We start from the raw sequence: 17,373 nt of genomic DNA, 5'->3' as shown, positions 1-17,373 counted from the left end.
AAAGAACCACGGTCACTGGCAGGTTGCTCGCTTTGTGGGCAAACACTGACCTCGCATCTGAGTGTGTATTGTTACACCTTCCAGTTTCAGAGCCACCTGGCCCAGCAGACAGCAAGGTTCGCGGTGAACTCCAGGGCTCACTGCAGAGCACTGGGTGTGGATCCCGTCTGGCTGAGCCTCTCTCGTCTATAGCCTGGGGGGTGACGTCACCAGAGCTGCACCCCTCTTCCTAGCAGGTTGCCATGGGAGACCAAGGGTGACGATGCTACAATGGACTCTGTACCACAGTCGACAGTACAGCTCAAATTTCAGTGTTTAAGATGCGCTTCCCTGATGGCTCAGCGGGTAAAGAATCCGCCTGCAAATGCAAGAGACACAGGAGACACGGGTTCAATGGGTTCAACCCTCTGGATCAGGACCAGGAAATGGCAACCCACTCCAGTATTCTTGCCTGGAGAATCCCATGGGCAGAGGAGCCTGGCGGGCTACAATCCAAAGGGTTACAAAGAGTCGGACACGACTGAGCTTGCACACATTCTGTTTAAGAAGGGGTGCTGCTGAACAGATATTTTAGCCAGGACTACAGACAGTTTCTCTTGCTGTTATTGTTATATTAAACCTCCTGTTAGACAAGGCTTCCTGCCCCTTACACTGTCAGCTATCACTTTGAAGGTTTAATTCAGCCTTGCCCACTCAAAGCGCTGGAGAACCCACAGCTAGAGATGCTTAGGCTCCCAGCACAGGGAGCTGTGTGCATCTCATCAGTGACGACAAACTGAACACTCGAAGGCCTCCTTTTGCAAGAGGCCCTTTATTGTCTCTTTGAGTTCTACTATGAATTAACAATAAAAAAAAAAAAGAAAGAAAGAAAGAAAAAAAACACCATCCAGATATGGATTGGTTGAGTAGCTTGGCCACTAAGTTGCTTTCTAGCCTCTGAGTCTCCTGAGTCGTATTCCACTGTTTCGCAGCCTCAGGGACTATAGCCCACCAGACTCCTCTGTCCACGGGATTCTCCAGGCAAGAACACTGGAGGGGTTTCCATTTCTTTCTCCAGGGGTATCTTCCCGACCCAGGGATTGAAGCCGAGTCTCCTGCACTGGAAGGCTGATCCTTTACTGCTGAGCCACCAGGCAAGCCCAGGTTGGTGTTAAGGAGAAGGAGTTTATTTTGCAGCAATGGTACGATAGTACAGGAGAGCTTTCTACTTTTACTACTTGGGTGAAGGGAATATGGCTTCCGTTTGCCCACAGCTGGAACCGTTTGCCCACAGCTGGAACCGGTACTGTGCACGTATCTGGGAAACGGAGTTCAAACTGAGCATCTCTGACCTCTAGCCACCGTGGGGAAGGGAACCTGGGAGTGAGTCCTCTCCCCATCCCTCATTTCTGTGCGTAATCACACAGAATGGAGAAACAAGAAAAGTCCTAGTAGGTAGGATCCACATAGACAGGTAGAAACAAGGCAACTCCTCGTGTGCAGCAGTAACAAACTGAGAGGAAAAAGAACCCTGAGACCTGAGAAGATGCATGTTATTACAGAAATAAGGTCATTTCTCCACGCACTCATTACCTCATCGATTGAAATCTGGCAGGAAATGATTCATGGCTCACCTACTGAACATAATCTAGAGCAAAGACATTCACACGTCATTGAGAAGCGAAAACCGTTAAGCTACAAGGCGACAAGAACCGTACCCCAAAATCATCACATTTGTTTTTTAATAATCTATCGATGAATTTTTTTTTTGCGGTCACATCCACAGGCATGCAGGATTTTAGGACCCTGACCAGGGAGCAAACCAGCAACCCCTGCGATGGAAGTGCCGAGTCTTAACCACCTGACCGTCAGGGGAGTCCTTCTACTGATCATTGCTGTATCATCTTTTCCCTCGCCTTTCCTTTCCAGATTTGGAAACGAAAAAAAAAAAAAAAAGAAAAGAAATACTTAAACTCTCTGAAAGGAGGAACTGAAATAGATCTTTGCAAAGCCTTCCAAATGTGTGATGTTATACAACAGCGAAAGGAGAGAGAAGTAACAGCAAATGCAGAGACATCTCACTGATGACTTCAGAGCAACACAGAAAACAAACAATCCCCGCCTCCTTGTCCCTAGTGTGCCAAGAAACAGCACCGTGCTTCAAAGACACAGCAGAGACATTCGATCAATTCATTTGCACAACAAAACACGTCACCCGTACACACTCATCCACACCTGGACACACACCCTTGGGAAACAAACTTGTGCTAATGACAAGCAGAAACAAACTGCAAGCTGGCCTATTGATAATTATAAATATTTTAAGGTCTTTTGCAGGCTAACCTAAGAATCTGCGCTTTTCCTACAGACGTCATTCTGTAAAAACACCGTCTTCTGATAAACACACTAGGAATCGTGAGATGCGCTGAATCCATGTAGAGCAGTGATATTCAAAGGCATCAATTCTCATCCATGAGCAGTCACGGCCCACACACACCCCGCCCCCCCCCGCCCCACCCAGCTTTAAAGAAAGGGCCAAAGAGTTAATGAGCAAAGAACGTATTTTGGTATAATCTCAGTAATAAGTTCATGTGCTGACCTGCCTTCCTGCTTTCTGGACTCAACTCCTATTTAGGACGCAGCCCCAGTATGCAGACTCACAGTCTGGCTCCAATCGGGAGACTCAACTTCCCGGCAAATGCCAGAAACGGCCCGTGTAGCTGAAACTCTGACAGTGCAGTCTTTATTAAAACAGCTGGCATTCACGTGGAACCCAGAGAGTGTAACCCCAAACAGAACCTGAGCCATTGCTTGCAAAACAACTTACATCCAAGTCACAGCAAAAAAAAGAAATGCAAAAGACTGGCAAACAGGATGAAATATTCCACCTCATTTTTTTTTTCAATCAAAGAAATCCAAAAACAACAAAAAAAAGTGCCTGCATCCCCTTCTCAGTTGACCACAATGTCCTGAGCTGTCTGAGAGGCAGGGCCCCACCCCCACCCCAGCACACTCCACCCTGGGCTCTGGCAACAGGGAACAACTGCCACAACCTTTCAAGGAAAGCAATTTGGTAATCGGTCTCAAGGGCCCTACAGCCCCATTCCCAGCCATCTCTCCCAAAGTAAAAAAAAAAAAAAAAAAAAAAATTGGAAGCAATCTGAAGCTCCGGCAACAAGTGTGAAATCAATTACGGTACATGCACTTGACGGGATGGATGCCTGAAAAATGTTTCCAATGAACGTCGGCGATGATCACAAGGCTCACTCCGTAAGGTTAAGCTGGGAGAGCCGGGTCACAAAGCTGAACCTCCTGACGTTTCATGCACAGGAATACAGGCAGCTGGGAGGAAATGCACCAACAGTCTGATGGGGGTGGGCTCAGGTGTTTATTTTGTTTTCAGATTCCATTCTCTCTCTCCATCTTTTCCCCAAATTGCTCATTCTATGCAGCACGTTGCTTTTAAACAATCAGAAAAGAGGGACCGAAACTACTAGCCTGCAAGGAATAATGACTAAATTCCTCATCTGTCGAGGATGACGAAGATGAATTAAGACAGTGATGTACCTGTTCACCTCTTTCCTAAGAACGTCAACGAGGGCTTTCTTCACAGTGCGGTGTACCGGCGGGGCAGGGCAGGGGCGGAGATTCCTTCTCCTCGGGGGTTCACAGTGATCAGCCTCCTCTGAGTCACCTTGTGAAGTTTTATGATGCCAGAGTCTATAAACACAACATTAAATATTTACGGTTGATATTTGCTGCTTCTAAAAATAATGTGAAGGAGAAGGTCTCTTAACAAGGCCTCCCAGTGACCTTCTCGCTGAAATCACCAAGGCTGACTGTAGGTGCGCTGACAGCCACCCCCAGGCCCTGGAAATCCGTGATCCAGTGGACGCCCCAGGGGCCCTTTCCACTTGAGCCAGGTACCCTGGGCCTTCATACCCCAGTGTGTCGATGGGGCCCCAAACCCACTTATGTGATGGGGCCTCTTACTCCATCAATGAAATGTAACGAAATATTACATATGCTTATCAGCTAGGAAGACAGTCTTTTTTTCCCTCTACCAAAACTCCTTTGGATGCTTTGTTACAGACTAATAGACACGTGGTCAGACAAAAATGGACCACGAGGGGCTTCTGGAAGGTCCGCTGGTTAAGACTCTGAGTGTCCACCGCAGGGGATGTGGGTTTGACCTCTTGTCAGGGAAACTCGGATCACACATGCTGTGTGCATGGTGCAGAGAGCAGCCCAACATAAAAAAGGGCATCATGAGAACACTGGTGGAGTGAACAAGACCGAAGAGATCTCAGAAAAGCCAGTGAGCATGCAGATGGATTCTGTGCAGAGACGGTTTCCTTCGGGAACCACTGCGCTTCACGGGACTCAACCCCAGAAACCGTAGAGGGTGCATCATGGGTACAGTTTATTACGGAGAGACGACCCCAAACTAGAATTACTGGACTCATATTCCAAAACAAGGCTGAATTATCTTCCATCAAGCGACGAGTGAAGAAACCTGCGTTTAAATTTGCTGCTGTTTAGACGCCATCGTCGGAGAAGGTGATAGCACCCGACTCCAGTACTCCTGCCTGGAAAATCCCATGGACGGAGGAGCCTGGTAGGTCGCTAGGAGTCAGACACAACTGGGCGACTTCATTTTCACTTTTCACTTTCATGCACTGGAGAAGGAAACAGCAACCCACTCCAGTGTTCTTGCCTGGAGAATCCCACGGACGGCGAAGCCTGGTGGGCTGCCGTCTATGGGGTTGCACAGAATCGGACACGACTGAAGTGACTCAGCAGAAGCAGACGCTGTTGTATCCCACTCTTTTGCGACCCTGTGGACTATAGCGTCCGCCAGGCCCCCTCTGTTCATGGGATTTTGCAGGCAAGATTACTGCAGTGGGGGACTGCCCTGGCTATCCAGTGGTTCAGACTCCGTGCTTCCCACGCAGGGGGCACGGGTTCAATTCTTGGCAGGGGAAATAAGATCCCACAAGCCACATGGTGCAGGCCCCAAAAGTTAAAAAAAAAAAAAAAAGAATACTGGAGTGAGTTGCCATTTCCTTCTCCAGGGGATATTCCCAACCCAGGGATTGAACCAGAATCTCTTGCCTTGGCAGGCTGTTTCTTTATCGCTGAGCCACTGGGGAAGCCTGGCATTCAAACAGTTTAACCTAAAGCCTCCAGGAGGTGAAGCTTACCTTGCTCCCCCTACACCAGTGAGCATGGGCTTTGAAAGAAGTGTGGACAGACGAGAGGGAAAAGCGGTAACTCGATAGTGAAGAGACTCTGCAAACGCACACCCTGAGCAGAGGGCAAGCTCTGCAGGCTCATCAGCGCTAAGTCGCGTTGAGAGTGCCCGCCCTGAGGCGATGTGTCCCCGCCCTGAGGCGACATGATCACAGGGCCCGTCTCTGTGGTCTATGCTCCCCACACAACCCCAGCCTCATCACGGGGCACACACCTGCCAAGCCCAAAGTGAGAGACGTTCTACGAAAGTCGTGGCCGGTATCCCTCAGAACAGAGCCACCAAAACCAAGCAAAGTCCGAGACCTCGCCCCGGCCCAAAGAAACATGGAGAGCGGTGACTGAGTTCAGTGTGATGGGGATGGAATTCCAAGACAGAAAGGGGACATGGATCAAGAAAAGGTTAAAGGTGAAAAATAATCCAATATGTAGTGGACAAAATTTTTTAAAATCATGTATACGTGCTTCATTTCTTTTTTCTAATTCATTTATTTATTTTGATTGGAGGCTAATTACTTTACAATATTGTATTGGCTTTGCCATACATTGACAGGAATCTGCCACGGGTGTACACATGTTCCCCACCCTGAACCCCGCTCCCACCTCCCTCCCCATCCCATCCCTCAGGGTCATCCCAGTGCTCCAGCCCTGAGCACCCTGTCTCATGCATCGAACTTGGACTGGCGACTCGTTTCACATAAGATAATTTACATGTTTCAATGCTATTCTCCCAAACCATCCCACCCTCGCCTTCTCCCACAGAGTCTAAAAGTCTGTTCTGTACATCTGTGTCTCTTTCGCTGTCTTGCATACAGGGTTATCATTACCATCTTTCTAAATTCCATATATATGTGTTAGTATACTGTGTTGGTGTTTTTCTTTCTGGCTTACTTCACCCTGTATAATCGGCTCCAGTTTCACCCACCTCGTTAGAACTGATTCAAATGCATTCTTTTTAATGGCTGCTTTCTGATGAAATGCCCAGAGAGGGGTCTCACTATTCCAGCAAAGCGGCTCAACCATGATGGTTAAGAAATCTGTTCAGGAGTGGCTGTGCTTGCCACCTATATAAAGCCCCATGTCTCTGGGCAGCAAATCCGCACACACACAGGTTTCCAAACTCACCCCCATCTGGGTCAACAGCTGTTACTGTGGCCAAACCACCAATAATTCTTTCACGGTTATGAGCGAGCCTCATTCCAAATCTTCAGACACATCAGCAGTCCCCGGTCTTGGCAACCCAGGAGGAAACACACGCGTGCACACACACAGACACACACACACACACACACACACACACACACACGATCCTATCAAGTTGCATTTCCATCCTTCAAAATGCCATTTTCTTTCATTTCTCTTTGACTTTCCGCTTTTCCTCCCTTAGGAATTTTGGCTATCTGCCTTAGCTGAACTTGAAAAGGCAAGGAAGATGAGTGTCCATGGGAGAAAAATTAAAGTTGGGGTAGGGGGAGAAGATACTGGCAAAGCCCTGGACAGCAGCATGATGGCCACTAGCTGTGAAGGTGGCAATATCTCCAACCTCATGCCAAAGAGACCAGCGGCATTTAGGGCAAGTCAGGTCTTCCCATTCAGCCTTTCCACGTGCAAAGGCTTCTATACATGAAGGCTGCTGACGCAGCTCGTCTGGGGGTCAGATCCTTTGGGGTCCACCTTGGGCCAGGTCCGGCTCCCTATCCTGGAAACCCACTCCTCTTTCTGCATAGCAGTTGCCTTTCTAGAAAACGCAAACAACAAGAGAATCCTGACTCAGGATCCTCCGAAATGTTCATTAAGTCAACCGGCAGGTGCAGAATTCACAAAATTCAGTTCCCTACCCACCGGGGTTCACTTCTTCTGTCTATATGCTCAGTCCTATCTGACTCTCTGCGACCCACCCTGTGGACCGTGTAGCCCACCTGGCTCCTCTGTCCCTGGGATTCTGCAGGCAAGGATATTGCAGTGGGTTGCCATGCCCTCCTCCAGGGGGAATCTTCCTGACCTGGGTCTTCTACACTGACAGGCAGGTTCTTTATAGTCTCAGCCACCAAGGAAGCCCTTTCTTCTATCTGCTGCTACTGCTGCTGCTAAGACACTTCAGTCACGTCCGACTTTGTGCGACCCCACAGACAGCAGCCCACCAGGCTCCTCCGTCCATGGGATTCTCCAGGCAAGAGTACTGGAGTGGGGTGCCACTGCCTTCTCCTGACGTGCCTTTAAATAACCGTAAAGAGGTCATTTGAGCTTGCACTCTACCCCTGCACTTTTACAGCCTCACCGGCACATGGAGGCTATCTGCGGAATGAATGAAGGATGTGAGCGCTGAGACTGAAGTGCAATAAAGATGTTATCATCTTTGAAAGTGTCACAAAGAGCTCGAGGGCACGGAAAAAATTCTCATTCATATTTTTCCCCATTAACTGCCTAGAAGACAATAATAAAAAAAAAGGCAATTCATTATTTAGAAAAGGCAAGGGCAACCTTTCCTAAATGTCTTGGGGCCAGAAGGTGGACGTGCAGAGGCAGCAATAATTCAGGCAGGCACTGACGATTTATTTACCCAAGTTCAAGGAGGAGATGGGAGAGCTGACCGGCCACGTCCACCGGGGGCAGGCTCAACGGATGTTTCCATTTTGCGGGAGGGAAAGCAATTTTCTGTCCAAGAATATCGTGGAGAGCACAAAACAGGTGCATTATTTTCATTTAGCTAGGTAGTAAAGCGACGGGCTTCTGAGATGCTGCTCGGGGGACAGAATCTGCCCGCCAGTGCAGGAGATGCAAGAGACTCGGGGTCGATTCCTGGATTGGGAAGATTCCCCTGGAGAAGGAAAACAGCAAGCCGCTCCAGTATTCTTGCCCTGGAGAGTCTCATGGACAGAGGAGCCTGGTGGGCTACAGTCCACGGGGTCAAGAAGAGTCAGACACGACTGAGCACACACATTCAGACACACAGACACACACAGAGCAAAGTGACAGTCGTTACATGCAGATTCTGTTGTATCCAAATGTCAGGGCACAGACACACCTACAGAAATTTCCCCACGCTTGCTGACAGTTGACTACGTACTCAAGTGAGTCATTCTCTAACCAAGATGGCAACTTACGGGTGCAGAAAACAAAAGGCTGTGGTAGGCAGCCTCTTCACATGCATTTTCCTTTGTTTTCTCGTTTATGTGCCCCTACCGTGTAGCATGGGGAATCTCAGCTCCCCGACCAGGGATCGAACCTGTGCAGCTTAAGGATGGAGTCCTAACGACTAGACGCCAGAGAAGGCCCTGGGCAGCCTCTGAGATGAAATCCAAGGAGCCCCACCGTGCTGCTATCTGCACCCAGGAACCACCCCAACCCACCCCGACCAGGATTGGTCTATGCAACCGACAGAGCACGGCAGAAGGAACAGCACGTCCCCTCTAGATCAGGTTGTGAAAGCATGTGGCTTCCAGCACTTTCTTTTTATGTTTTTTTTTTTTAATTATTCTGTTGTTACTTTATTTATTTTTGGCTGTGCCGTGAGGCATATGAGACCCTTAGTTCCCCATCCAGGGCTGGAAGATCTCCTTGCACTGGGAGATTAGTGTTACTCACTGCTCCACCAGGGAAGTCCCAGCACCATCCTTCTCTCTCTTTCTCCTGGACTCTGTTTCCCCTCCTGTACTATCTCTCTCTCTCTCTCTCTCTCTCTCTCTCTCGATCATGCACTCTGGGGAAGCCAGGTCACGGGCAGCCCTGCAGAGACGGGAGGGACTGAAGCCTCCCACCAACTGCCACGTTCGTGAACGGGCTTGGGGTTGAGCCTCCAGTTCAGCACTAGGCTCAAGAGACTGTGGTCTTGGGGCCAACGCGCCGACTGCAACTCATGGGAGACCCTGAGCGGGAACACTCCGGCTCATCCGTGCTTGGATTCCGGAGTCTCAGAACCCACAGGACATGATCCGTGTCTGCAGTGTTCAGCTGTGGAGCGCTGGGGTGATCGCTCACACCCCAACGGATAAACAACACAGGGGCTGGAACTGGGAACGCACTGGTGGACATCAGAGAACACTGGCATAGAAACTAACCCCATTCATTCGCTCCCCACAACTCGCCACCCCCTCCAAGCCAATTAGCATCTAATTACATTCGTTTACCTTCAACCAAGCATGCAAACACACAAACACCTGCAAACGTAAGACCCAGGAAACTACATGCATCTATCTTGCCCCCATCACATAGCTCTCTTTCAGTAAAACCGGGTCTACCAGGTAAACCACGCACGCTTAGAAACCACACTGACATTCTCACCCCTAAATCCCCAGCAATCACTTGCTCCCCTCAGCCAGGCACTTTCACGTCCGAATGGTACAAAAGTGGCATTTTTTCCATTGTTGTCGTTTGTTGTTTGGTGCTCAGTTGTGTCCGGCTCTTTTGAAACCTCACGGACTGTAGCCCGCCAGGCTCCTCTGTCCGTGGGATTCTCCAGGCAAGAACACTGGAGTGGGTTGCCATTCCCTTCTCCAGGGGATCTTCCCCACCCAGAGATGGAACTCGCGTCTCTTGCATTGGCCTGTGGGTTCTTTAGCCATGACCCACCATTTCCCATTAGATTAGAAGAAAAGTTCTTTCCAGTCAAGCGTAAAGCTCTTGATTCAGAATGAGATGAATCCTAAACGTGTCTGCCTTATTTTAGCAAAGTCTTGCCATCAGGTCTTGAGACGCTGTGCTGTGTGTTACATCATCGTTAAGGAGTTCAGAGCTGCTCAGTCATGTCCGACTTTTTGAGACCCCATGGACTGCAGCACGCCAGGCCTCCCTGTCCACCACCAACTCCTGGAGTTTACCCAAGCTCATGTCCATTCAGCCGGTGGTGCCATCCAACCATCTCATCCTCTGTCACCTCCTTCTCCGCCTGCCCTCTATCTTTACCAGCATCAGGGTCTATTCCAATGAGTCAGTTCTTTACATCAGGTGGCCAAAGGATTGGAACTTCAGCTTCAGCATCAGTCCTTCCAATGAACACTCAGGACTGAACTCCTTTAGGATGGAACTGGTTGGATCTCCTTGCAGTCCAAGGGACTCTCAGGAGTCTTTTCCAACACCACAGCTCAAAAGCATCCATTCTTCGGTGCTCAGCTTTCTTTACAGTCCAACTCTCGCATCCATACATGACCACTGGTTAAACCGTAGCCTTGATGAGACAGATCTCTGTTGGTAAAGCAATGGCTCTGCTTTTTAATATCCTGCTTAGGTCGTTAAAGCATAGATCGACCTGACAGAAGAGTCCCCACTTGCGGCTTTCAACTATTCTAGATTATTTTTCTCATATGCAGAATTCCCGTTTCTGTTTAGCAGACTTTCTCACAGCAGGGCTCAGAAACAGTGGATGTGTACATATTCTAACTGGGGCCCTAATTTTGGAGCTGGATCGGGCTCAGGCGCTGTAATTACGATGGGAAATTATATTCCCCGTTGTCCAAACTGCTCCTGGAAGCTGATCGTCCAAGGCCCCAAGGTCCATCCCCGAGGGCTGAACACAGCGACGGGGCACCCAGGCGACCTGCTGTTTACCACGTGAAGCCACCGTCGCCAAGAGAAGCAAACCCAAGGTCAAGGTTTCACCTACCGCGCTCTGAGACTTCCAAGTTCGGAGCATTTCTGACGTGTTGTCTGTTTAACACGTTTCCCTGAAAAGTGTCAGGAAGCCTTGAAATACGTGCCAGACCCACTCCAACAGTCCTGGGAAGAATCCGCCTGCAATGCTGAAGATCTGGGTTCAATGCCTAGCTTGGGAAGATCCCCTGGAAAGACGGAAACAGCTACCCACTCCAGTATTCTGGCCTGGAGAATTCCTGGAGACCGTACAGTCTCCATGGGGCCGCAAAGGGTCAGACACAACTGAGCCACTTTCACTCTAGGCACCAAGGAGTCTTCCACGGTGCAATTTCTTCCGGAGGAAACTGGACAAGACTGCATGGAAGGGCCTGGGGATTACAGGCACCAAAACCACTCATGGGCACAACTGGTTCTACCCTCGATCACCTCTGCTGGGAAATGGAAGGGGGTTGCACTACAGAGCGTGGACTCTAGAGCCTCCCCTGGCGGTTGGGGGCTTCGCACGGTCAACGTCACGTGGTTGCATCACGGACTACTCCAGGGATCAGGTTAAGCGGGCCCATAGTATCCACTTTGTCCACTTCACCCCCTGAACCCCATCTTCATAAGCAGCAGCCCTCCGGGCTGGTCTCAAGGCAAAGCCCACCACCTCCTGCTCACCTGTGACCGAGAACAGGCTCCACGAACCAGCAAAGCCGCCCGCACCTCCATGAACTGAGGCTCACGAAAACACCCCCTCCTGACGGACAGGCCACGAGAGCTCCCAGACCTCCCAGAAATGTCAGGAAAGACACAGTCCCCTGGGGCTTGTGGGTATGATGGTCACCCAGGCCCCACAACACCAGGCCTGGCAGGTGGCAGGTAGCCGCACCTGCAGCTCTGTTCTGCCGGCTCGTTCGTTTGATTAAAGGCCAAGAATTTATACCAGTTTGGACTTCTTCACCCGCCCTGTAAATGGCCAAGGGTAAAAGGAGATCACCACTACCATGGGGTGAACTGGGCACCCCCTCAAAAAAGGTATCTTGTGGTCCAATTTCCTGGACACCTTAGAGTGTGACCTCATTTGGAAATAGGTTGGTTGCGGATAGAATTCATCAAGATGAAACGCCAAGTGAAAAAACAATGAGATACCCACCTGACACCTGTCAGATTGTTGAGCGTGGGCTCAGCCAGCCAGACAACAAATAACAAGTGTCACCAAGGATGGAAAGAAAAGGGAACCCGTACGATGCAGTGACGCTAAGAAAGTCAACTGGTGCAGCTACTGCGGAAAATAGTACAGGGCTTCCCCGCAACATTACAAACAGAATGATCGCACGAGCTAGCCAATGCCTCTTCTAGGCATTTTCCTGAAGAAGACAAAAGCACGAAGTTGAAGAGATATACATGCCCGTACGTTCACTGCAGAATTATTTAGAATAGCCATGATCTGGAAGCAACCTCAGCGTCCATTGAGAGATGAACGGATGAAGAAAATGTCACACACACACAGGAAAATGGCTCAGCCATAAAAAAAGCATGAAATCTTGCCATCTGTGACCACATGGATGGACCCATAGGCTATTCAGTTCAGTCACTCAGTTGTGTCCGACTCTCTGTGACCCCATGGACTGCAGCACGCCAGGCTTCCCTGTCCATCACCAACACCCTGAGCCTGCTCAAACTCATGTCCTTCGAGTCAGTGTAGGGTATTGCATGAAACTCCATAAGTCAAAGAGAAATACTGCTTGCATTTATACACAGAATCTAAAAATTGAAACAAATGAACAACCACAGCAAAATAGAAAAGGACTCATAGCAAGAGGTAGTTGGCAGGGGGCAGGAGGTGAAGGTGAGTGAAATGAACAAGGGAGCTTAAGAGGGAGAAACTTCCAGCTACAAAGTGAATCAAGGAGATGAAACACAGAGCCTGGGGTATACAGTCAGTAAGTGTCATACGTCTGTACGGTGACAGATGGTAACTAGACTTGTCATGGTGATCAATCTGTCATGTACAGACGTATCGAGTCATTCGTCATGTACCCGGAATTAACATAGTGTTGAGGGTCAATTTGGGCTTTCCTGGTGGCTCAGGTGGTGAAAGAATCAACCTGGGTTCGATCCCTGGGTTGGGGAGATCCCCTGGAGAAGGAAAGGTCACCCACTCCAGGATTCTTGCCTGGAGAATCCCATGGACCGAGGAGCCTGGCGGGCTACTGTCCCCGGAGTCGCAGAGTCAGACACGACTGAGCAGCTAGTATTTTCACTCCTTTCACGGCTCAGTGTAGGTCAATTATATGTCAATAAAAGAAAAAAAGAAAATACATCCAATCACATACACAGAATTCATCAAATGAGGTCACAGTGGAGCAGGATGGGCTCTTAACCCACTATGATGGTGTCCATGTAAGAAAATGACCGTGTGAACAAAGACTCACAGACAAGGCGAAGACCAGGATGACGTATCTGTGTCTAGGAACATCCAGGGTTGCTGGAAACCACGAAAGCTAGGAGATGGTCAAGAAAGGAGCCCGCCCAGAGCCTTCAGCAGAGGGCCAGTGGTGACATCGCGATCTGAGACTTCTGGCCTCCAGGAACATGAGAGAATGGGCTCCTGGTGCTGGAAGTCACGTGGCTTGTGGAATTTTGTTAGGGCTGCCCTGCGAAAGTGCTATGACCACTAACAAGCATGGCTTCTAACCTGCTTTATAATCAAGACAAGAGTTTCCTAAAATGCTGTTTCCAAACGTATGTAACAACAATTTTCATAAGACATTCATTTCATTAAAAGAGAAAAAAAAAATCAAATAAAAGGAATCCCCTCAAAGACTGTCAGGGAATCCACACATAAGGAAAAGGTCCCTCTGGCTGGCTTTGGTCCTGGGTTGGGACTTAGACCTTCTCCACCCAGGTGGCCACCCCAACATTTAACCTCAATCACCCAGGGCTCCACCGCATCCCCTCCACATCCTGGGAGGAAGCTGGGGTTGAGGTGGGGACGGAGCGGGACGAGGTACAAGGTTCCACATTACCAAGCTGTATTTTCGGGGCTGAAAAATGTTGTCCACAAATGCACAGATCAAAAGCATAGTTTGTTTGCATGACTGGTATCTACATGCGTGTCCATGCATGCATTTTAAAATCTTTCCTTAATTTCTACTGTGTTTAACATCGCTAGATAATTATTCTAAAAACCAAGGTGGCATGTGGGTTTCAGACCAATAGGAGAGGCCCTGAAACTGCAGTTCAGCCAGGCCCCCAGGGTCCGTACATCAAATCTCAGCACGGATGAGATACCATCGCCATAATGAGAATCTCTCTATGCCTCCCGGTAATGAGCCCTTTTGAAGAATGAATTAAAAATTCTGACATGGCTTCTCTGAAAGCAGAAAGGCGGGCTTCTTGAGAGGGGCCGAAAAAACTAGCTCGTATCATTGTGCGTCCTTAGTCATCCACCTTTACCGCTCACGTTTTAGGATGTCTGCAAAGTCAAGGGATCTTCACGTACTCCAGGAGTTCTCCAGTGTTATCAGTCAACGCATCACGCTTAACAGGACTGAGAAGAATGCCGACTCCACGCGGATGAAGTTCCACATGTGACTAAGGGCTAAGTCTGCTTAGTCAGCCATAAAAAAGAACAGAATAATGCCATTTACAACACTATGGACCCAGAGAATGTTGTACTGAGTGGAGTATCTTAGACAAAGAAAGACAAATACCATATGATATCATTTATATGCAGAAGCTTAAAAAAAGAAAACCACTGGTACAAATGAATATATTTACAAAATAAAAGAGAGTCACAGATGTACAAAACAAACTTATGGTTACCAGGAGCTGGGGTGGGGAGAAAAATCGGGAGACTGAAATTAACATACACGCTGCTGCTGCTGACTCTGTGTGACCCCACAGACGGCAACCCACCAGGCTCCCCCGTCCCTGGGATTCTCCAGGCAAGAACACTGGAGTGGGTTGCCATTTCCTTCTCCAATGCATGAAAGTGAAAAGTGAAAGTGAAGTCACTCAGCTGTGTCCGACTCTTAGCAACTCCATGGACTGCAGCCCACCAGGCTCCTCCGTCCATGGGATTTTCCAGGCAAGAGGACTGGAGTGGGGTGCCATTGCCTTCTCCACTACTACATATTAAATAGGTAACTAACAAGGACCTACTGTATAGCACAGAGAACTCTACCCAATACTCCCTCATGGCTTACATGGGAAAAGAATCTGAAAAAGCGTGGATATATGCGTATGTAAAACTGATTCACTTTGCTTTACACCTGAAACTAATGCAACATTGCAAATCAATTATAATCCAATTTAAAAAAAAACTACCTCTTGAACTTGTGGCTTCTGTTATTCCATGAGCAGTCAACCAAGACCAATTATTAGAAAGAACAAACACCACCACGTTGAGGCTTTCCTGATATTTGTAAAAGCAAAAGGACACAGTCTATCATAATTTATTAAATAGCATCTATCTTATAAGATAGCTCAGGTAAAGAATCTGTCTGCAATGCAGGAGACCCTGGTTCAATTCCTGGGTTGGGAAGATCTCCTGGAGAAGGGAAAGGCTACTGACTCCAGCAATCTGGCCTGGAGAATTCCATGGACTATATATAGACCATGGGGTTGCAAAGAAACATGGGGTTCCTGGTTTTAGAAAAGGCAGAGAAACCAGAGATCAAATTGCCAACATCCGTCGGGATTACTGAAAAAGCAAGAGAGTTCCAGAAAAACATCTATTTCTGCTTTATTGACTATGCCAAAGCCTTTGACTGTGTGGATCACCACAAACTGTGGAAAATTCTGAAAGAGATGGGAATACCAGACCACCTGACCTGCCTCTCGAGAAACCTGTATGCAGGTCAGGAAGCAACAGTTAGATCTGGACATGGAACAACAGACTGGTTCCAAATAGGAAAAGAGGTACCTCAAGGATGTATACTGTCACCCTGTTTATTTAACTTACATGCAGAGCACATCATGAGAAACGCTGGGCTGGATGAAGCACAAGCTGGAATCAAGACTGCTGGGAGAAACATCAATAACCTCAGATATGCAGATGACACCACCCTTACGTCAGAAAGTGAAGAAGAACTAAAGAGCCTCTTGATGAAAACTGGTGGTGAGGAAAGCGGAAATCCAACACTCCCAGTCTTCAAGGGGAGGAGAGGAACTTGAACACAAACGTGTCCTTAATGATCACAGACTGTTTGCCTGCAGTCCCTGCACTGAGCTTCCATAGCGCCTTGAGATGTTACGGACGGTTCTGCAAGGTGACGCGTGGCACAGAATACCGCCATTGGTCATTAACTATCTCTTTGCAAAAAAAAAAAAAGCGTTTGCTTATGATCATGATGACAAGAAGAGAAAACGCCATCGGGGGGCTGTTCATGCCCAGATTCCCGTGGATGTGGCCAACATTTCAGTCTCACTCCAGGCACACAGCAGTGGGCCAGGGCTGCAAATGCTTGCACGTCCTTCCCTGGGATCTCGTGCTGGCCACTCGAGACTCTGAAGCCCCTCACCGCACCCCTCATCAGAGGAGAGGCAGAGCGGCCCGGGTAGACTGAACGAGAAAGCGGAGCCCCTGGCAGCGTGAAATGAGAGGGTCTGGATGGAAGACGTCAAAGACATCACGAGCCTTAGTTCCTTCCAGTGATCTTCACCCAGACGTCCCATTTCCGGGGCAGTGGACGTCCCAGGTCACACGTCCAGGGGTGTGGACTGGCCAGTGGCTGCTCCTCCCTTCCAGAAACAAGCTCTGTCCTTACAGAGGCTGCCCAAAGCTGGACAGCCGTCTGCAACCTCTGTCATTTATGTGATAAAACACTCCACACGTGTAACCCAGCCTGGGGAGCACGTTCCCCCAGGGGAGGCCAGCCCTCACCCAACAGCCCGTTCCTGAAATCTCCACGGGGCCCGCTCGCGGGCACCAGGGTCCCAGCACAATTTGACCCAGATGTTCACGTTGGTCCTTCTGTGAGGACACAGAGTAGCTGGTGAAGGCCGATGGTGGGGCACAGGGGTGCCGTCCTCCAGGCCCTGAGCTGCAACCCCAGATTTCTGCCACCCCCAGTCTCGGATCCCACTGCTGAGAAAGGTAACGCCCTGGGGCTTCCGCGGTGGGCTGGTGACTGGAAATCTGCCTGCCAAGGTAGGGGACACAGGCTCTGTCCCTGGCCTGCGAGGATTCCACATGCTGTGGGGCAACTGAGCCTGAGTACTGAGCTCGTGTGTCACATGTACTGGGCCCATTTGCCACAACTACTGAGCCGGTGGGCTGCAACTACTGAAGTCTGTGTGCCCTGGAGCCTGTGCTCGTTAATAAGAGAAGGCACCGTAATGAGAAACCCACGCACCGCAACAAAGAGCAACCCACTCGCTACAATCAAGACCCAGCAGAGTTAAAAAATAAATAAATGAATAAAAGACTTTTTCAGTTGATGTACGAAGATTTTTCTTTTAAAAAAAAAAAAAACAAAAACAGGTAATGCCCTAGAACATGCGCTGATTACTTCATTCAACCAACTCCCGAGTGGTCCCCTAAGTGCCTGTAACTCAGTCCACACA

At 49.1% G+C, this 17,373-nt stretch overlaps 1 protein-coding gene across 5 annotated transcripts in view; it reads right to left on the bottom strand.

Annotated features, from left to right (window-relative positions):
• Nucleotides 1-17,373, bottom strand: part of TBL1X (transducin beta like 1 X-linked) — a 243,911-nt gene that overhangs the window by 109,912 nt on the left and 116,626 nt on the right. For 3 of the 5 annotated variants that reach the window (XM_070289705.1, XM_070289708.1, XM_070289706.1), the window contains exon 3: nt 3,547-3,699. The exons of the other annotated variants lie outside the window; for them this stretch is intronic. The gene's annotated coding sequence lies outside the window, so the exon portion shown is untranslated. The remainder of the gene's footprint in view (nt 1-3,546; nt 3,700-17,373) is intronic. 5 annotated transcript variants of the gene reach the window in all.

Source organism: Ovis canadensis, chromosome X (genome assembly GCF_042477335.2).
Source record: "Ovis canadensis isolate MfBH-ARS-UI-01 breed Bighorn chromosome X, ARS-UI_OviCan_v2, whole genome shotgun sequence".
Lineage (NCBI taxonomy): Eukaryota > Metazoa > Chordata > Mammalia > Artiodactyla > Bovidae > Ovis > Ovis canadensis.
The sequence above is the reverse complement of the archived record's forward strand: the minus strand, read 5'-3'. Positions and strand labels throughout refer to the sequence as shown.